This window comes from Triticum aestivum, chromosome 6A, assembly GCF_018294505.1.
Source record: "Triticum aestivum cultivar Chinese Spring chromosome 6A, IWGSC CS RefSeq v2.1, whole genome shotgun sequence".
Taxonomy (NCBI): domain Eukaryota; kingdom Viridiplantae; phylum Streptophyta; class Magnoliopsida; order Poales; family Poaceae; genus Triticum; species Triticum aestivum.
This window is the reverse complement of record NC_057809.1, coordinates 579,209,345-579,231,539: the sequence shown is the minus strand read 5'-3', so window position 1 is coordinate 579,231,539 and position 22,195 is coordinate 579,209,345.

Sequence of the window (22,195 nt, the reverse complement as noted above, 5' to 3'; positions counted from 1 at the left end):
ATAAGTTTGGCGCGCAGATTGTTCGGCATTGCAAGGCGGGTTCTTCTCCCAATCTTGTGTACCTGTAGGAATAATGTCCGATTTTTGTAATGTAATGCTCCTTGGCTTCCACGCCCAATAATGGCCGTCTTCCATGTGTCAAACGAATGCGAAAAGCCAGGGCGTTTTTACATCCACACCCCTAGCCATATAAACGAGCCGCCTATTTAACGGGATGGGGATTCAGGTTCAAACCACATCTTCTCCTCTCCGCGAGTTATCATCAGAGCGCTTCCAGCAAAGGTTCATTCCAACATGTCCAGCCGTCGCAGCTCCCCCCCTCACCCCTCCGGTCCCAAACCCAGGGACTGGGAGAGTTGCACCATCCCGCATAGCGAGTTAGTGTCGCTTCAGGCCAAGGGATTTCTCCCCCAGGCATACATGGTCCCGGTCCGAGCCGGTCTCGCCACCTACAATGGCGGAAAACAAGCGAAGAGCACCCCCAATCCTTCTAAAGGAGAGCGGGTGTGCTTCGTCCCCTATCTAGTAAGGGGACTGGGATTTCCAATTCATCCATTTCTCCATGGGCTTCTGGAGTTTTACGGTCTCCAGCTGCACAATATCACGCCCGCCTCCGTATTACATATCGCGGGTTTCGTCGCCCTTTGCGAGCTATTTTTAGGCGTTGAGGCTCATTTCGCGCTGTGGAAGAGGTTATTCTGCCTGGTGCCCCGTTCTCAAGAGGGGTCTATCTACCAAGTGGGCGGAGCCGAAGTATGGCGCATCGCCGGGACCGGATACCTATCCGGAACCCCGAAGAAGGCGTCCGAGGACTGGCCTTCGGAATGGTTTTACATAGATGACGTCCCGCTACCGGACCCTATCCGGGTTGGTCTCCCTAAGTTCAATAATGCCCCATTGAAGAAATGCTTGAGCTGGCGTCCACGGAGCTCTCAGAGAGAAAGCGACAGAGACGCCCTTTACCTGATGGGCCGGATAAGACTGTTGGCTCATTTCGGACTAACCATGATTGGAGTCATGGCCGCATGCATTATTCGGGGGGTGCAGCCGCTTCAATATAGAGGCCACCCCATGTGGGATTTCAACGGGGAGGATGACGCCACCCGTTACGGTCGTAAGGGGCCGGCCTCAGCCGCCGCCTTAGTAAAGATCTTATCCTCTTTGTACAATGGAGAAAAGGAGGAATTCCTCTGCGTCAACCTGCGGGCCGAATTCAGTATGTACGATCCTCCAAGTTGGGTAAGTGAACAATTGCGCTTACCCGTTTGTTTTATACTCCCACGGTTAGATAGGTAGTCTAACGACTTCAATGTAGGAACTGCGACAGGAGGTGAAGGATATAAACAGCCGTCCTCCACAGCCCGAGGACCCAGAATGGTCCCTCAATCCGGACTCCGAAGAGGATCCGGACATATCGGTGGAGCTTATCGACAGGGTGTTCCATCAGCTAAGTAAGGACAATACCTTGGTGGCCATTATGGCGGCTTACCCAGGGTTAATCCCGGCCTCCCAGGTGACGGAAACTGGAGTCCCATTCCCTTGAAAGAGATTCCACTCTCACGTATTCTGGTGTTTCTAACGACAACCGTGTTTTGCAGGGGAGATGTCCGAGGCAGGAGGCCGAACCTACGGCGGCTAGCCAACAAGGGGCCGCAGGGCCCCGTGCGGCAAAAAGGAATGTAGTACGGACTGAGATGCCAGCGCAAAGGTATAGTGCACCCTCTGTTTCCCTGGATTTATTCTGTCAGGGCATATTAACGTTCGTGCTATCTTCAGAACGAAGAGACCTCGCCGAACTACATCCGGAGAGGTTGCCAATTGCGCCTCCACCAGCCAGGCTCCAACGTCTGGCCAGGAAGCGGAGGCGAGCACAAGGCGCGCACCGGACGCTCCTCCGATAGAGGATGCGGACAGGCTGTCTACCACAAATTCTAAAGTGGAGAGTGCCATGAACCACAGGCGTCGCTGGACAGTTCTTCTTTGCGACTCTTGTTTCTCCCAAGAGGCTTTAGATGCCTTTAATTCGGGAGATGCGTACCTCCGTGCCGCTCAAAATGGTTTAGCTAGAGCCACGGAGCAGTATGTAAAAGACATACGGGTAAGAAAATTTTGGTTAAATATATATATGCCAGTAGCCCCCGAGACTTGAAGCAGTTAGAGCAACTGATTTAAGGATCATTTAATATGTAGGTTCATACAGAGAAGAATACCGTACTATCCCAGGAGCTGGAAAAGTGCAAGGCCCAACTAGAGGCCGCACTAGTCGCAGCAGGGGAGCCCAAAGAGACCCCCTCAGGTAAGATACACTTCGAAAGATTAGTATTGTGCGGTGTGGGTGCAAATCTGACAGATCATATTGCAGATGGCGCCGGACTCGATCCGGACAAGCAACAACTCTTACGCCGGCTAAAGGCCGGTGAGAGTACGTTGACAAAGGTGAGGCGGGAGAAGAATGATCTTCAGGATGCCAACACCAAGCTGGACGTCGAACTTAAAGATGTTTGTGGCCAGCTGTCGGACTCCACGAAGGAGAATCAGCGGCTTCGACGCGGCTTATTTAGTAAGTGCTTGAACGAACTTTGAAAAAAGAGTTCGGCAAGGAAGTCGACTAACAGAGTAATGTCTGTAGGTATGCTCACAGGTCGTCCTGCAGAAGAGATGCCCGGTTCTACGGGTGACCTTCTTCCCGAACTCTTGCAACTGCATGAGCGAATTCGGCAGGCGATGCGAGGTATTGCCCAAGCCTTATGGCCTGCCCACTCCGTGCCCGAGGGCCTTGGAGAGCTTGCGGAGAAGCTGAAGGGAGCTCGGAGGCGCTTCTGGTTGTGGAAGATATCGGCCTGCCGAGAAGGCGCTAGGGAGGCCTAGGCCATGGTGAAGACCCATTTTACAAAGTCTGACCCAAACCACATGGCCGAGGTCGGACCAGTGGGGCCTGGCGGGAAGGAGATCCCTGTAAGCTTAGTATACGGCTAAGTAGAGTTGGCCGCAAAGTATTCCCAACAGGACTATAAATTAGACAGCCTGTTAGATGGTATAGAAGAGGAATACAATCAGTCTGAATGACCATGTAATTTTAAATTGACATGTGTAATGCCTTCTAGCCGGATTGTAGATCGTTTGTCGTTGCCGACCTTTTCGCTTCAACCTCGGGACCTGACGGTCCGGAGTGTGTCCGAATACCCTAGCGGTTATATAAGAACCGGGGTATGCGTGGAGACCAGGCGTAGGGGTCATCAGTGCTTTATCAGACAAGTGCCCAACTAGTTATCTTATATTACATGGTTAGTAAGAAACATCTTCCAGAGAGAATAGTTCCGTTAAGGGTTCCTTTCGCTGGGAGGCATGCCCTAAGGTGCATGTCCGGACTGCGTGAAGAGACGCAGAAAAAAAAGCATCTGGGGGCGCATAAAATGAGTAAAAGGATCATCTTTTATTTCACCGACCGAATATTCCCTTAAGAACGCTAGCTTTCGGCTTCACCCAGTCTGAGGTACACGTCCGGCTGACCCGGCAGTAACAATCGCAGAGGTGCTCCCTTTACCGCCTAGCCGAACAATCGGGAACGTAGGGGTAAGCAAAAGAGCCAGGCAACCTAGCTTGGCCAAAACTTAAGTCATATCGATGCATATAATGGTGAAAAAAAAGGTACATGCGGAAGTTTGACGCATGTGTTGGGCGTGAAGCCCGTATAAATAAGCTTCTGTTAAAGAAACCCCCAGGTTTAATGAGCGTGAGTGGCGCATCACTAGATGAGCCTTTAAAGGCTATAAAAGAAAAAAAATGGGAAGGAGAGAAATGTAAGACAGAAAAATTCAAAAAAGAATGGACAGAGGAAGGAGACGAACACAGAGTCCGGCGCTAGGCATAGAATCTTCGGAGACGGGTGGCGTTCCACGGGTTCGGCTCGAGTCGGTTGTTTGACGCATCTCGCAGGCGGCACGCCCCACCAGTCAGGACTTGGTCGATTATGAATGGACCTTCCCACTTGGGCTTGAGTTTGTCCTTTTTCTTATCCGGCAGGCGTAGGACTAGTTCGCCAACGTTGTAATTTTTGGCCCATACTTCTCTGCTTTGATATCTTCGGGCCTGCTGTTAATAAAATACGGAACGGGCTTTTTCCACATCCCGCTCTTCCTCCAAGGCGTCCAAGTTGTCCTGTCGATTGAGGTCGACTTCTCTTTCTTCGTACATGTGCACTCTAGGTGAGTCATGAATTATGTCGCAGGGCAGAGCTGCTTCTGCACCGTACACCATAAAAAATGGTGTGTATCCGGTGGTGCGATTTGGCGTGGTCCGCAGCCCCCATAGCACGGAGTCGAGCTCCTCTACCCAGTGCGTCTTAGATTCCTTGAGGGACCGCACCAGTGTGGGTTTAATGCCACTCATGATAAGACCATTTGCACGCTCGACCTGGCCGTTGGTTTGTGGGTGATAGATGGAAGCATAATCGAGCTTGATGCCCATGTTTTTGCACCAAAGTTTTACCTCGTCGGCGGTAAAGTTTGTACCGTTGTCGGTTATGATGCTGTGGGGGACGCCATAACGGTGTACAACCCCGGATATGAAGTCTATCACAGGTCCGGATTCGGCCGTTTTAACAGGCTTGGCTTCTATCCATTTGGTGAACTTATCCACCATGACCAGTAAGTATTTTTTCCTATGGGTCCCACCTTTAAGGGGTCCGACCATGTCAAGCCCCCAGACCGCAAAAGGCCAGGTGATGGGTATAGTTTGGAGTGCGGTGGGTGGCATATGGCTTTGGTTGGCAAAAAGTTGGCAACCAGCGCATCGTTGGACTAGGTACTGAGCGTCTGCCCGGGCCGTCGGCCAATAAAAACCAGTACGGAAAGCCTTGCTAACAAGGGACCGAGCAGCGGCGTGGTGACCATCGAGTCCGGCATGAATTTCGGCCAGAAGGTTCCGCCCTTCCTCTTCGGAGATGCACCTTTGAAGGACTCCGGTAGTGCTTTTCTTACAAAGCTCTCCCTCATGGACTCTATAGGCTTTAGATCGCCGCACTATGCAGCGGGCCTCGTTTTGGTCCTCCGGGAGTTCCTTCCTAGTAAGGTAGGCTAGGAATGGTTCTATCCACGGGGCGATAACCGCCATTATTACGTGGGCTGAAGGTGTAATTTCGTTGGCAGAGCCTCCAATTGTGTCAGATTGCTCGGCGTCGAGTGGTGCGGCTGGGTTCGGGCTGTTATTTGCGGGTTCCCCCTCCCATGCTACAGATGGCTTGAACAATCTTTCCAAAAAGATGTTGGGGGGACTGCATCATGTTTTGCTCCAATGCGTGCTAGGACGTCCGCCGCTTGATTGTTTTCTCGGGCTATATGGTGAAACTCCAGCCCTTCGAACCGAGCTGACATTTTTAGGACGGCGTTGCGGTAAGCTGCCATTTTTGGGTCCTTGGAGTCGAATTCTCCGTTTATTTGGGAAATCGTGAGGTTTGAATCCCCGCGTACCTCTAGGCGCTGGATACCCATGGATACTGCTATCCGGAGGCCATGTAGGAGGGCCTCATATTCGGCTGCATTGTTGGAATCCATGTACATGATCTAGAGCACATATTGGACTGTGTCTCCTGTGGGGGACGTCAGGACGACGCCGACCCCTAGTCCGGCCAACATTTTGGAGCCCTCGACATGCATAATCCAGTTTGAATATGTGTCGTACTCTTTAGGGAGCTCGGCCTCCGTCCATTATGTGACGAAGTCGGCCAAAACTTGCGATTTAATAGCTCGCCGTGGCTTATAGGTTATATCGAACGGGAGAAGCTCGATGGCCCATTTTGCAATCCGGCCCGTTGCATCGCGGTTGTTGATAATATCGTTTAGTGTCACTTCTGAGGCTACTATTATGGAACACTCTTGAAAGTAGTGTCGTAGCTTCCGGGATGCCATGAATACCGCGTATGCAATCTTTTGATAATGCGGGTACCGTGATTTGCATGGAGTGAGGACAGTGGACACGTAGTAGACCGGCCCTTGAAGGGGGAATTTGTGTCCGTCCGTTTCCCGCTCGACAATGAGCACTGCGGTGACAACTTGGTGTGTTGCTGCAATGTACAATAACATTGGTTCGCCGGTGTTTGGCGCGGCCAGGACTGGGCTTGTTGCCAATATGGCTTTTATTTCATCAAGTCCGGCCATGGCGGCATCCGTCCACTCAAAGTGTTCGGTGCGCCAAAGGAGGCGATAAAGGGGTAGTGCCTTTTCTCCCAAGCGGGAGATGAAGCGGCTTAAAGCCGCCACGCATCCGGTTAATTTTTGTATTTGTTTAAGGTCCTTTGGGACATCCAATTGTGACAAAGCTCGGATCTTGGTGGCCGAAGAGTTTCCGAACTCTGAAGTTCGGATTCTTGGGTGTTGTCCAATTAATCTGGCCCGTTGTCTGATCCTAAGCTCAGGTCTTGAGTTACATCCTCCCCTCCGCGGGTATCCGGCTTGGAGGGGTCGGGAATTTGGACGTGGCTAGTCCTTAAAATAGATGAAGGGTCGCCGCACTGCGTCTCTACCACGGCAACGTGGTGGGTGACTTGGGGAGAGTTAATTTCTCTTAGATCGGGTTTAAGCCCGACCTGGTCGTAATCCGTAGCGACCCCCAGGGCGGCGATGCGATCCAAGAGCTCGTTTACGGAAGAGAGCTCCATTGGATCTAGCTGATCGACGAGCTCCGAGCTGACATGTAGGTTGCTTTTGATGACCCGAGAGGTCATCGTTGGCGCAACAGCCGAACAGGCGGTCATGAGGAAACCACCTAACCGGAGAGTTTGGCCGACAGCCAAGACTCCCTTAGCAACGGCGCCGTCTTTAAAGACGGGAGGAGGCATCCTTCCTAATTGCGACGGCACAGAGGAACTCTCAATGAAAGCACCAATGCCGGTGTCAAAACCGGCGGATCTCGGGTAGGGGGTCCCGAACTGTGCGTCTAGGCCGGATGGTAACAGGAGGCAGGGAACACGATGTTTTACCCAGGTTCGGGCCCTCTCGATGGAGGTAAAACCCTACGTCCTGCTTGATTAATATTGATGATGTGGGTAGTACAAGAGTAGATCTACCACGAGATCAAGGAGGCTAAACCCTAGAAGCTAGCTATGGTATGATTGTTATCTATGGAGTTGATGTCCTACGGACTACAACCCTCCGGTTTATATAGACACCGGATAGGGTTAGGGTTACATAGAGTTGGTTACAATGGTAGGAGATCTTGAATATCCGCAATGCCAAGCTTGCCTTCCACGCCTAGGAAAGTCCCATCCGGACACGGGACGAAGTCTTCAATCTTGTATCTTCATAGTCCAGGAGTCCGGCTGAAGGTATAGTCCGGCTACCCGAACACCCCCTAATCCAAGACTCCCTCAAGCACCAACAGTGTTTACAAGTACTTATGTATACATCGGCGCATGGTTCTCGAACGAGTGCTCTATTTCATCAAAAAAAACACTGCTCGTATGATAAACCGTGACAACTTATGTCTTACCATGCCATATTCATGAAAAAACTAGTGAGGACGCATCTGTTTCGGCAACAATTACGATGGTTCTCACATGATTCACGGGCACACAAAAGTAGCAACAGTTCCCACAGACGGATTCAAACAGAGTACTAGCCCCAGAGGGGTCGATAATAGGCAAGGTTCGGATAATTAGACACAATCCAAACTACTATTAAACACTAGCTGGGGCAACTATTTCATGCCTCGATCTAATTTGGGCTGGACACAAGACGGACCTTGCCATGAACATCATCGAGGACGTCCCGCAGCAGCTCAATCCTGTGAACCTTCATGAAGACAACCTTGTGGCCTTGCCACTGATAAACTTGTTTGTGGAGGCATGCCACGTCATCTTCCTGCGTAAGCTTGACAAGAACAGTATGCCTCACAAACGAAGGAGTAGCTTTGAACTTCTTGTGCTTCAGTACACCCTGGACAACACGCCTGACAACAGTGAGGCTGGAATACAACTCTTCATTGGTATAACCGCAAATGGCTTCCAGGATCCAACAGCCTAAGAACTCTGTTTTCCCAGTGCGTATATTCAGGTCGTCCGCCTCATAGCGAGTGACATGTACAACCACACAATCCTTGTCTGCATCAGGGCTCTAATTGAAACAGAAACAAATTCTGAATTACTTTTCAGTATAAGAAACACAAGTTATTTAAACCACTATGTATAGCATGGCATCGAAGCTAATAAAATTTTGCATTATTAATCACCACATACTTCCTTTTCTAAAAAAATCACCACATACTTAGATGAAAAACCACAATCGAGATCGGCAAAGAAGGAAATCACCTTGGGCAGCTCAGCGGGGGGGGGGGACACATCCTCGAAGGGGGAAAACTGCTCCTGCAGTGCCACGGGGGCTGTAACCTCAAACGGGGCGTTGACCATCTCAGTAGTGGCCGTGAGCGTATCTGGGGTCGGCTCGGTGGTTGCCTCCATCTTCTTGGAGCTCTCTGTCTCGTGGGGATCAGCCTCCCGCGTCTGCTCCAATATCGGCAGATCTTTGCCTGGTTCTCCTTGGTCCATCATGAAACTGACGAATACTAGGAGACCACTGAAAGGAAAACACAATCGCAATGACAATGAAACAAAAAAGAGAGTGAGGATCGGTTACTGCTTTGCAAAAGTTCTTTTTTTCTCTGAACGAAAATATACCAACATCACGGATCCGCTTACCTTCCCTTCGTTCGGAGAGAAGAACAGTGGCAGATGCGAGTGTTGCCTTTCTTGAAGACGGTGAGGGAGAAGGGGATTCAGCAAGAGTGAAATGATGGTTGCTTCGTCCGTCAAACTTAGACTGCGGGGAGGTGGGGTTTTGTGATACGACGGCTCGTTACTGCCGCGCTACGACCGGGGTGACTCTCCGCCTGCATACTGCCTTCTAATTTGGTGGATGGCATTTGGGCCCGCGCGCTGCATGGCCCGCATGTCGGTGAACAAAAGTATAACGGCATTCAGTAGAGGGAGACGTTTCAATGACCTAGGAGGAGCCAGAAGCGGTAGAGTGTCTCCACTGTACTAGTAGTAATTGTTTTTCTGGGTAGCTGTAGAGTGTCTCCACTGTACTAGTAGTAATTGTTTCTCTGGGCCCAAGACAAAACAGCCCATCCACACTAGTAAATAGTAAAATCAATTCAAAATCCCATATATTTACTGAATGAGAGGCGCTACCCACACCCAGCACACCGCCCCCCCCCCCAAAAAAAACCTGGGTGCTCTTCTTCCTCCTCGCTCCCACCCACCTCACGTCAGCTCGCTCCACTCGTACCCCCAAATTCCTCACCTCACTCCTACAGAAAACCCCAGCTCCCCTTCTTCCTCACTCCTACAGAAAACCCCCAGCTCCCCTTCTTCTTCGCTCGCACTACAACTAGGCTCGTCATTCGTTACTCTGCTCAAATCCGTGAGCGCGACGCGACGCCCTCGAGGAAAATGGAGTCGGCTGACCCCAGCGCCAAGAAGATGAGGCTCCCGCTAGTGGCGACGCCTGTTGTAGATCCCGCACCCGGCAGTGCAGGGAGAAGCGGCGACCCCGCCCCCACCGGATCCCAGGAACCCGTAGAATCTCGGGTGGACCGCATCAGCGATCTCCCGGACGCCGTCCTTGGGGAGATCATCTCGCTTCTCCCCACCAAGGATTGCTGCCGCACCCAAGTCCTCTCAATTCGGTGGCGCCCTCTATGGCGCGCCGTGCCCCTTAATCTCGACTGTCGTCAGCTATCTCTCTTCAATGATTTTGAAATCCCCAGAGCCATCATCTCCTCCCACCAGGGCTCCGTTCAAAGCCTCTGCATCCCGTCATGCTACCTGAGCAAGCATACCATGCCCTGCATGGTGGACGCCTGGCTGAAATCCCCTGAATTCACAGAACTACAGCTGCTTGAGTTCTACTATTCCCCTGGAAATCACATACCACATACCGAACGCCATGAACTTGTGCCCTCAGCACCGATGTCCATCTCGCGGTTTTCGTCCTCTCTCCACACCGCCACCTTTGCGCTGTGCTACCTACCAGACAATCTGGTACTAAACCTTCGACTCCCATTTCTCAAGAAACTTTCACTTGTGCGGGTTCGTATATCGGAGGCCTCATTGCACAGCATCATCCACTCCAGTTGCCCTGCGCTGGAGTGCTTGGTGCTTGTTTTCACAGTTAGAATCGGTTGTCTCCAAATAAAGTCGCCTAACCTTGTAAGAATTGGAATTTCTTTTGACGGAAGGCAGCTCATCATCCAAGATGCCCCTTCACTTCAAAGGTTGATCCTTGATTCTAGTTATTCACCGTTGCAAATAACCGTCCTCTCTGCGCCTAAACTGGAGACCTTGGGTGTAATACATGATCTCTGTGCTCATTTCAATATGGTGTTTGGCTCCACAGTTCTTCAGGTACTTTATATTATCATCTACACTTGTAACCATAAGCTGCATTTTAAATTTCTGCGCATAATTTATATATCATCTTGGAGTACACATTTTGTACTAATATTATGTTCTATGCTCAATGAAGAGTTTCTCCATGGATGGCCTATCAATGGTGCTGGATTCTGTCAAGATCTTATATATCCAAATGAATAGTTTTGATCTGAACAAGATTATTGGCTTGCTGCAATGCTTTCCATGTCTGGAGAAGTTGTATATAAAGGTGATAATTTCACGCACATTGGAAGCCCGCATATAGTGTACTAGAATTAACCGTTCAGCTGTTGCTCTTTCGACACTCTTCTTTTAGACCTTAACTGTTTTCAATCTTCATGTCTATTTAGGCAACAGGACGGGGTAAGAAAGTTATAACCAATCGGTGGATTCGTAAGCATCGGGATTTTCTCACTTCTCATGAGATTCGATTGAAGACAATAACGCTAGAACGATATGTAGCCAACCGTGCAAACACAAGATTTGTCACATTCTTCCTGCTGAATGCGAGGTTACTATTGTCCATCAGGCTTAAGTTTATCAGCAGCATGGTTTTGACGGATGGGTATGTCGAAGAGCAAAAAAAGGAGTTTCAGGTGGGCAAAAGAGCTTCTGAACGTGCCGGGCTTCTATTTACAACATATTGTGGTCATAATCCAGTAAATTTTACGACCCAGGATGTTCATTCTATGGACCTGACCGATCCATTTGACTGTGACTGCCGAAAACAGTGCTGGAGTTAGATGTTGTTGCCCTTTTCAATCTGGTTTTTTTGTAAACCTGATGAACAATTAACCCTCGTGCTTTTGTACAGTTTGTAAGCTGGAGTTAGATGTTCCTGCCCTTTTCAACTCGGCTGTGACTGTCATATTTTCTTTGAAACAAGGCAAATGGCTTGCCATTCGTTTAATTTAGAGTGAAATATTGTAACAAATCCCAACCAAGGGAAATAACATCACTCTCGCCGGCTGCTTGAGCTCACTGTGCATTACAGAAGCCAAGTGATTAGCCCCCACCAGCACCCACAAACTTATTTCGAACTAGCACATCAAATGGGCTGTAAATTTTCATAGGAAAGGCTGCATGACCGTGACAGATTTGGATTCTGACATTTGGGACCCGCGAGGAAATAGCCTATCCAAGGTGGTGTCGACTTACTAGCCAGTCAACAAACGATTCTGCCTACCAGCCGTTGGATTGACATCCAACATCTGTCGTGTATCTTCTATCTCTTGTCTTCTTCTTCCTCCAGCCGCCCAAACCAAACCACCCCGTCGGCTCCGCCTGCTCCCGCCTCCCATGGCTAGCTGCGCCTCCGCCGCCCTACCGTACGTACCCTCCAACATTGGCCAGTCCCTCCCTCTATTCTCCCACACGTCATGTTATTCTCCGACGATGTCAGCCCCAACACGCACCCGCGCCCGATCCAGTCAACCCTCGTACTCCCCACCACCTGCGACTGAACCGGTGCATCTTCAACGGCTCCTGTTCGTTCCGTCCGAGGCCTCGCTGTTGTCCTCCGCCTTGCGGCCTTGGTTCACTCGCCGTGCGCGGTGCGCCACCCTCTTGCGTTGTCAACGTCGTCAACAACCGAGAGGAACAAGGAGATGACTGTACGTGGAGAGGATGACAGTAGGGACCCACCAGCGTCATGGCAGTACGCAAGCAAGTGCCTCTATAGTACAAGCCCAAAAATATGGTTCCTCCTAATGGTTGGACATCTGGGGCTCACGCCATTGTCAATGTAGTCAACAAATGAGAGAATTACATTACGAACGGCTGACACCAGGGACCCAGCAAGTCGTGCAGTTTTTTTAGGAACAAGCAGTTGTTATTTATACTAGTTTTAGCGACGGATCAGGGTAACAACGGGGCTGTGCGGGGGCTGTGGCCCGTCTAGCCAGGGTTTTATTTATGTTTACCACATCACGAGCCCAGCTGTGCTTTTTTCTTACTGAAAATGGCTAGCCCAGTTCTATTTTTTTTAAATAAATACCCAAACAAGGCTTACTTGCTTTATCGGCCCTGCTGGGCTGCAAATCTTTCAAGACGAGGAGAGTTTCATTCGGTTTGCACAGAAATGGGTTGTACATTTTTAAAACACATCAAACCGGGAATTAGTTTCAATTTTTTTCATTAAAAGATCTTAAATTCCATTGATTTTTATCGTGGACAATTATTTGGATTTTATATTTATATAAATTATTTTTCAAAATAGTTTGAATGTAAATCGATATTTCTGGATTAAAAACAGTTGAACGCACCGAAATATGCAAAATTTCGTATACTTTTTAACCGTGGCCACAATATGGGGTGTAATGATAACAAAAAGAAGATGGGCTCCAAAAAAATTCTTCAGAATTAGCAAATGGGTTGTACATTATTAGAAATAATGGCAGATGGGTTGTATGCTGTTTTCCACAGATTTGAGGCTGACTTGTGCGCCTACTACAGGTTGACGCGTATGCTTTCATAAAAAAAGGTTGACGCACACGCAACGCCCTGTCAACTTAGTCAACACACGAGAGCAGTGACTGTTGGATGTCCATCCAACGGCTGTCGTGCTTCTTCAATCTCTGCTCTTCATGCTCCAGCCGCTCAAACAAGCGCCGGCGGGACTGCCTGCTCCCTCCTCCCGCGGCCGGCTATGCTGCCGCGCAGGCCTCATGGCCCCACCGTACTCCCATCGCTGGCCTAGCCATCCCTCTACTCACCCACACATGTTGTTATTCTCCGGCGACGGCAGACGAACCAGTAAATCCTCGTACTCCTCCGCGTGGGAAACAACTGCCGAGTATTCCCTGGCTCCGTGTCGTTCCCTTCCTAGGCCTCGCCATCGTCCACCGCCCTGGTGCTCTCGGCGCGGCCTGGTCAACATGGTCAATGAACGACATCCATCGGAAGTGGACTGTACGTGGAGAGGCTGACAGCTGGGTCCATGGCCGCACGCAAGGAAATGCCTCCTTATTACGCGCAAAATAATGATTCCTCCACATGACAGCTAGGACCCATAGGAAGGGCCTCTGTATTTCAGGAAAAAAACGTCCCCCTGCTGACAGGTCGGATCCACCAGCTATATCTTCGCACGCAAGGAAGTGCCTCCTTATTACGCCTAAAAAAATGAATACCCCCCTGCTAGCTGGGACCCACCATATTGTTGGGCTGACATGTGGGCCTACTAAGTTGACGGGGACGGAGGGCTTTGTCAACTTAGTCAATACTCCAGTGACCGTATGATGTCTATCCAACGGCCATAGTGCTTCTTCAACCTCTGGTCTTCTTGCTCCAGCCGCCCAAAGCAGCACCGGTCGTGCCGCCTGCTCCTGCCTCCCGTGGCCGGCTGTGCTACCGCGGAGGCCTCACCACCCCCATACTACTCCCACCACTGGCAAGGCCATCCCTCCACTCACCCACACCCCCTGTTATTCTGTGGTGATGGCAGCCTCACACCGCAGCTGAACCAGTGAACGCTCGTACTTCTCAACGCGTGGGCATCCACTGCCGCGTCTTGCCCGGCTCCGTGTCGTCCCCTTCCTAGGCCTCGCCGTCGTCCACCGCCGTGGTGCTCTCGGCGCGGCATGGTCAATGTGGTCAAAGACCGACTTCCATCGGAAGAGTACTGTATGTGGAGAGGCTGACAGCTGGGTCCACGGCAGCCGGAAGGAAGTGCCTCCTTATTACGCGGAAAATAATTATTCCTCCACCTGACAGCGGGGACCCACCGGACGGGCCACCAATATTTTGCGAAAAAAATCGTTTCCCCCTGACTGCTGGGACCCACCGTACGGGCCACCATATTTCACGAGAAAACATTCCCCCCACTGTCAGCTCAGACCCACCGGAAGTGCCTGCTTGTTACGCACATAAAAATGAATACTCCCCGGGCTAGCTGGGACCCACCTTGGTGGGAGGCTGACTTGTGGGCCTACTAAGTTGACGGGGACGAAGGGCTTTGTCAACTTAGTCAATATGAACGATTCTAGCTCCAGTGACCGTACGATGTCCATCCAACGACCGTAGTGCTTCTTCAACCTCTGGTCTTCTTGCTCCAGCTGCCCAAAGTAGCGCCGGTCGTACCGCATGCTCCTGCCTCTCGTGGCCGGCTGTGCTACCGCAGAGGCCTCACCGCCCCCTACTATTCCCACCGCTGGCCAGGCCCTGCGGCGACGACAGCCTCACACCGCAGCCGAACCAGTGAACCCTCGTACTCCTCTCCGCACGGGCTTCCACTGCCGCGTCTTCCCCGGCTCCACGTCGTCCCCTTCCTAGGCCTCACCGTCGTCCACTGCCGTGGTGCTCTCCGCGCGGCGTGGTCAACGTGGTCAAGGAACGACTTCCATCGGAAGAGTACTGTACGTGGAGAGGCTGACAGCTGGGTCCACGGCCACAGCCCAGTTTTTTTGTGATTTGCCAAGTAAGTCGCTTTGTCAGGCCTGTTGGGCTGCAAATCTTTCAAGACGAGGAGAGCTTTCATTCGGCTGGCCGAGAAAATGGCCCATCAGTAATGAGAAATGGGCTGTACATTTTTAAAACACATCAAACCGGCAATTAGTTTCAAATATCTTTTTTTCATTTCAAGATTTTAAATTACATTAATTTTTATGCGTGGAGAATTTGTTGGATTTTATATTGATATACATTTATTTTTGAAATTAGTTTGAATGTGAGTCGAAATTTCGGGATTAAAAACAGTTCGGACCGCACCGAAATATGCAAAATTTCGTATAATTTTTTAACCGTGGCCACAATATGGGCTGTAATGCTAACAAAAAGAATATGGGCTCCAAAAAAACCTTAAGAATTAGCAAATGGGCTGTAAATTATTAGAAATAATGGCAGATGGGTTGTATGCTGTTTTCCATAGATTTGAGGCTTTCCTAAAAAAAGGTTGACGCACAAGCACTGACTGTTGGATGTCCATCCAACGGCCGTCGTGCTTCTTCAATCTCTGCTCTTCCTGCTCCAACCGCTCAAACAAGCACCGGCGGGACTGCCTGCTCCCTCCTTCCAGCGGCCGGCTGTGCTGCCGCGCAGGCCTCACCGCCCCACCATACTCCCATCGCTGGCCTAGCCATCCCTCTACTCACCCACACCTACTGTTATTCTCTGCCAACGGAAGACGAACCGGTAAACCCTCGTACAGTCGTACTTCTCTCCGCGTTCGAAAGAACTGCTGAGTCTTCCCTGCCTCCGTGTCGTCCCCTTCCTAGGCCTCGCCGTGGTGCTCTCGGTGTGGCGTGGTCAATATGGTCAACGAACGACTTCCATCGGAACAGTACTGTGTGTGGAGACTCTGACAGCTGGGTCCACGGCCACAGCAAGGAAGTGCCTCCTTATTACGCGCAAAATAATTATTCCTCCACCTGACAGCGGGGACCCACTGGATGGGCCACCGTATTTCGCAAAAAAACGTTTCCCCCTGACTGCTAGGACCCACCAGCTACACCTTCGCACGCAAGGAAGTGCGTCCGGGCAAAAAAACAAAACGATTCGCCCCCCCTGACTGTTGGGACCCACCAGCTACATCTTCGCACGCAAGGAAGTGTCTGACAGTCGGGACCCACCTGGTCGAAGCGTACGTAGCGTTGTCATTCAGGTCGCAAACGTGTACGTACCTATATACTGGTGGATGTAGAGGCGCGCACGTGTCGTAGTAGAGGCGCGCACGTAGCATGTACACGTACGTACAACGACCAGGGTGCAAGAAAGAAAATACGGCCACGTATGTGTACATACGAGCGGGGTCTCGAATGCCTACTTGCGCATACGTACGGCGAGGGCTCGTTGACATGGCTGGGTCGGAACGAAGAAACAGCATCGTCGTCATGTTCATGAGGAGGCAACGGAATGCGTCGTGTTCTTGGGGAGGTAACGGAATGCATCGTGTTCATCGGGAGGCAACGGAACGCGTGGGAGCCAACCGGCTGGGTCGGAACAGAATGCGTGGTCGTGTTCATCAGGAGGGCTTGGACGGAACAGGCGATGGAAACGAGGCCTGGCGTACCGCAGAACGGAGGAAACGGCCTTGTGTTTGACCGGCCACGGTCGAAACGGGATCCTGTTCATCGGGAGGGGTCTGGCGTACCGCAAAACGGACCTCCTATGGTCGAAACAGGGGTCCTGTTGATCGGGAGGGATGTGGCGTACCGCAAAACGGACGAAACGGACCTCCTACGGTCAAAATGGGGGTCCTGTTGATCGGAAGGGGTGTGGCGTACCGCAAAACGGACGAAATGGACCTCGTACGGTGGAAACGAGGGTCCTGTTCATCGGGAGGGGTGTGGCGTACCCCAAAACGGGACTCCACGGGATACTGTTCATCTCCACCGTCGACCTCCTCCAGCCTCCACGGGCTACCGTCGACCTCCTCCAGCCTCCACGGGCTCCTGTTCATCTAGCATCCACCGTGCGCTACTCCCCCGGCTACTGTTCAACTACCCCTCCACGGGCACCCCTCCACCGTCTACTGTTCATCCAGCCCTCCACACCACGGGGTCCTGTTCAACCACCCCTCCATAGGCACCCCTCCACCGTCTACTGTTCATCCAGCCCTCCACACCACTGGGTCCTGTTCATCCAGAGGCAACGCCACCGCTCACTATTCATCCAACCCCCCCCCCCCCCGCAACGCTCACTGTTCATCCTAGAGGCAGCATCGATCAGCTTCAGTTAGCAGCAGTAGTGAAGGAATCACTCGATCGGGTTCAGTTAATAGTCATCGATCGATCGCTCGGGTTCAGTAACGCGTAGCCTGCAGTGCAATCGCTCGGGTTCAGTTAGAGCCCAACGCCTCACTCGGGTTCAGTTAGAGCCAACGCCTCGCACACACGCGCGTACGTGTACGAGAGAAATGCTCATCGCTCGGCCCCTGACCTCCCACCGTAACTGGGAACTCCCCGAAATTTTCCTCGCCCTCGCTTCTACCATGGTTTTTTCTATCATGGACGGCCCAAAGAATGTCATGCAGCTGCGTCTCCGGCCCACCCAGGATGAAAAGCCCATTTTCTGTCATGATTTTTTGTCATAGAAGTAGGAGCCCACCACATCTATGATGATACCGGGTTTTGCCACAATTATCGTCATAGAAGTGTCATATGTATGACAGAAAAAAGTTTCGTTCGGCCCAAAATGTCACGGATGTGTCTTTTTTTGTAGTGAAGTGAGGAAACTGATAAAGATTGTTATTAAAATGGGTCAAAAGATGTCAATCTAACTATTTATTTACACTTTATGGAAGACAACAGTGAACTGCAGGATGGTAAGTAAGAACCCTGTAGCCTTCTTTTTACTGCCCGTAATGAGTTGTTTTAGATGACAATATCTGAATCTTTTTTCTTTTGCAGTGGATCCTGAAGTAGTTTACTCAAGATTACCTGTCAAACTACATGATTGGTGGCCAGCCATCACAAGGGTTAGACTAGAGTCCTGCATGCCTTCTGCATCCACGAGAGCACAATAGGGCCATTCCGCTTTACCTTGTTCAGCAACTGGAATGTTTGTCGCCTCCTTCTTTACCATCTGTAATAGTACAAGTATAGAACCCTGGTACATCATTCTTTATTTGGTGCTTATATAGTTCTTAAACATATGTACTTGTGAATCGAATAATGCATTGGTTGTTTGAACCTGATGGATATGAATAAAGCTATAGCCTACTTTCAAGTTTAAATTAGGTACAATTTTAAATAGCAGCAATTAAATTAGGGCAAAATTACATTGTGCAGGTCATTACGACACACACGGTTGGTAAAACACAAACGTTTGCGATATACATGTTAATCCGAGACGGTTCACAGAGAGGAAACATGTGCAAGCATGCACACAGTTACCGTTCGCAAAGCATGTGTGATGTTAGACACTATCACATACGGTGCGGGAAAACTAAATGTGTGTGATTTTCTAGCTAGCGTACACGGTTTATAATCATGAACTGTTTGTGATGTGCCAGGCATCGTAAATCTCCCGTGCCTGGAATCTGCCTGGAAAGCTCCTGTGCCTAGAATCTGCCTGGTTTTAGGCAGAACCACAAAACTCCGGCTGCGATGGCGATGCGAGCACAAACGAGTAGCAAGGATGAAGCATTTGGGACATTCATGATATCGGAAACGGTTATATAGGGACAATTGTATGCATCAAGGCTCCCTATCCCCGACGGTTTCTTGGTCGTGTGGGAAGGACCCCCTATCGCCCACACTCACTTGGCGACGGTTCCAAATGCCGCCCGCGGAAAGAGCTTAAAAACCATTTGTTTAGGATCGACGCGCACCAGTGTATTGCACCTTCTTACCTTGCTCTCGATGACTTTCTGGAATTTCAACTCGAGAGATGCCTCTATGCCTCGTTCACTAAGATAGCCCCCTGGTACCTAATATGTGTTGAGCTCCGTCCTTCCCGAGTCTTCCCCCTTATCTTTTCCGCAAGTACAATGGAGACCCTGAAGAAAAGATGCCGACTTCATCATGATGACCTGAATCAGAGAAATGAAGACATCCACGTAATGGATCGACCTCTTCGAGAAAAGCAACAAAGACCAAGAATATCCGTTAGAATTTCGTAACCTAGTATTTCCCCCTTACTCCACCCCTTAAATCTCGGGAGTTGCTAATCTTGCGTTAGTTCGAAACCAATTCAAATTCAAATTCAAAATCAAGCAAACAATAAAAGTTTTCAAATACTAAAACTAAAATGTTCGGAGTGGACCAAATAATGCATAGGTAATTATGGTGGAGAAACCACACCTTTATAAAATATTTAAATACTATAAGATGAATAAAACAATAACAAAAACTATTATTTAGATAATTTTAAATATTAAATAATTACAAAACTATTTTTAGTTTGGGTAGCAAGTTAATGTGGTAGTGGCATATTTGGTAACATCAAATTAGGTGCCATTTTGGTATTTTGCTAGAACGGAAATAAAAGGAAACTAAAAGAAAACAGAAAAGAAAAATAAATAAAAATTAAAAAGAAAACAAAAGAATAGAAAGACCCCACTCTTCCTTGGGCCAAGTGTGCCAGCTGGCCAACCCAGGCCGGCCCAGCTCTCCCCCGGCCCAACCGCGCCTACAACCCCCCCCCCCTTACCGAAACCCTAACCCACTCGCTTCCACTCCCCCACGTCGCTCTCCCCCCCGATCCAGATCAGATCGGGGAACTCACGAATCGCCCCGACGCCGCCACTCAGAGCCGCCTGGATCCCGTCACCAGACCGCCATCACCGGAGCCACCTCGCCGGACTGCCTCCTCGCCTCCTCATCCCCCTCATTGCCGATCGCCATCGCGCCTCGCCGCCCCGTTCCCCTGCACCGCAAGTGAGCCTCGGCCTCCACCTCCCCCTATCTCGCTCTTCCCCGACCGTTACCCGCCTACCCCACACCGCCCCGCGTCCCCTGCCGCTCGCGCGCCCCACCGCCGATGGCCCCGCTGCGACCCGCACTCTGCTCCTCGCACCCTGCACCGCATGCTCGCGCACACTGCTCCGCGCCCTCCCTTGCTGCACGCACCGCCCGGTCGCCCCCGCCACGCTCCAGTGCGAGCTCGCCCCGTCTTTGCTCTGCCCTCTCGCCGCTCGCTTGGCTCGCTGTCGTTGGCGCCTGTCTGCTATTGTTGCTTCCTGCTGCGCCCAGACATTGTCGCGCTGCTGCCCACCTCCCCGCGCCCCGCCGCCACACTCCACCGGCGTCGCTCACCGTCGACCGCCCGCAACTCCCCCCGCCATCGACCGCCCGAATCACCGGTCGCCCACCTTCCCGCTGCGCTTCGGCTCGTCGCGCCTCCTCCTCCCAACGCCGCAACCCCCTAGCAGCCCGCACACGGTCGCGCCACCCGCTCATCTGGCCGCCCCGTCAGGCGCCCGGGAAGTGCCCCGGCGTGGCCACGGCAGTCTCCCGGGTCCGCCCCGGTGGGTACCCCGCCCGCGCCCGTTAAACGCCCGCTCCAGTGGCCTCATGGGGCACTGGCAGTTGGGGCCCACACCCCCTATTTTGTTTTAAAAAATTAAAATAATAATAATTATTATTAATATTAATTAACTTAATTAAAAGTTTGCTTAATTTACTTAACAGTAGTTAACATTTTAATTAACTGTTGTGTGTATGACAGGGGAGCCCCACCCCCTATTGACCACTCAAATGTTGACTGGTCAACTAGGACCCCCTGGCCCACCTGTCAGCCACTTGTACACTTTTGTGTACCCGATGCTGGGTGCCCCTAGCAATTTAGTCTTTATTTTTGAATAAATAATAATTTTAGAATATTGCTAAAACTTCAGAAAATCATGTAAAGTAATACGTAACCCGGATGAAAATACTATGTACATGAAAGTAGGTCAGAACGACGAGATGAATCCGAATATGTAGTACGTTCGTCCGCCACACGTCCCTAGCATAGCGAACATGCAACAATCCACCTTCGGTTCATCTCTCCGAAAACGTCAACACGGGGAATACTTTCCCGGATGTTTTCCCTCTCCGCCAGTAGCACCTAGTACCGTGTTAGAGCACACCCAGCACCGTTATATGTCATGACATGCATCGTCATGCATCTGTTTGCATTGTATTCATTTTTTCTTCCCCCTCTTCTCTTCGGTAGACTACGAGACTGACGCCGCTGTTGCCCCGATCGACTACGGTGTTGACGACCCCTCCTTCTTGCCAGAGCAACCAGGCAAGTAAACCCCCTTTGATCAACCAGATATCGCCCACTCTCTTCTCTCTGATTCTTGCATTAGGTTCGCTACTGTTGTTGATTCGATAGCTCCTATTCTGTTGCATAGCCTGTCACTGTTGCTACAGTTGTTGATACCTTTACCTGCTATCCTAATGCTTAGTATAGGTTGCTAGTATGACATCAGTGGCCCTGCACTCTTGTCCGTCTGCCATGCTATACTACTGGGCCGTGATCACTCGGGGGGTGATCACGGGTATATACTATACTATTACATACTTCTGTTGATGATTCGGAGATGGGGGCTAAAGGGGCAGGTGGTTCCACCCAGGTAGTGGTGGGTCTGGGTCCTGGCAGCCCCCAGATTGTTACTTTGTGGCGGAGCGATAGGGCAGGTTGCGACCACCTAGGAGACAGGTGAGCATGGTCCCTGGTTACTTCAAAATAACACGCTTAACGAGATCTTGGTATTTGATCCGAGTCTGGCTACGAGCCTATACGCACTAACCAACTACGTGGGAACAGTTATGGGCACTCGACGTCGCGGTATCAGCCGAAGCCTTCTTAACATCAGCGACTGAGCGGCGCGCGCCGAGTTGGACCGCATAACGCAACATCCTTTGTAATGGAGGTTGCTAGGTCTGCTCACCGGCCGCGTACGCAACGTGCATGTGTGCAACGGGCATTGGGCTCAGACCCCTGCGTGCTTAGGATTTAGACCGGTGTGCTGACCTCTTTGTTGTATGTAGGTAGGGCTGCGATGTGTTGATCTTTCGAGGCCGGGCATGACCCAGGAAAGTGTGTCCGACCAGAGGGATCAAGCGTGTTGGGTAATGTGGTGCACCCCTGCAGGGAAGTTTATTTATTTGAATAGTTGTGTCCCTCGATAAAGGACGACCCAGAGTTGTACTTCGACCTTATGACAACTAGAACCGGATACTTAATAAAACACACCTCTTACATTTTCCAGATACAACCCGGTGATCGCTTTCCCACAGGGCGATGAGGGGAGGATCGCCGGGTAGGATTATGCTATGCGGTGTTCGTTGATGCTGCTCTTGCTACTCTCTTCTTCATGCTTAAAGATGGAGGCTGCCAGAA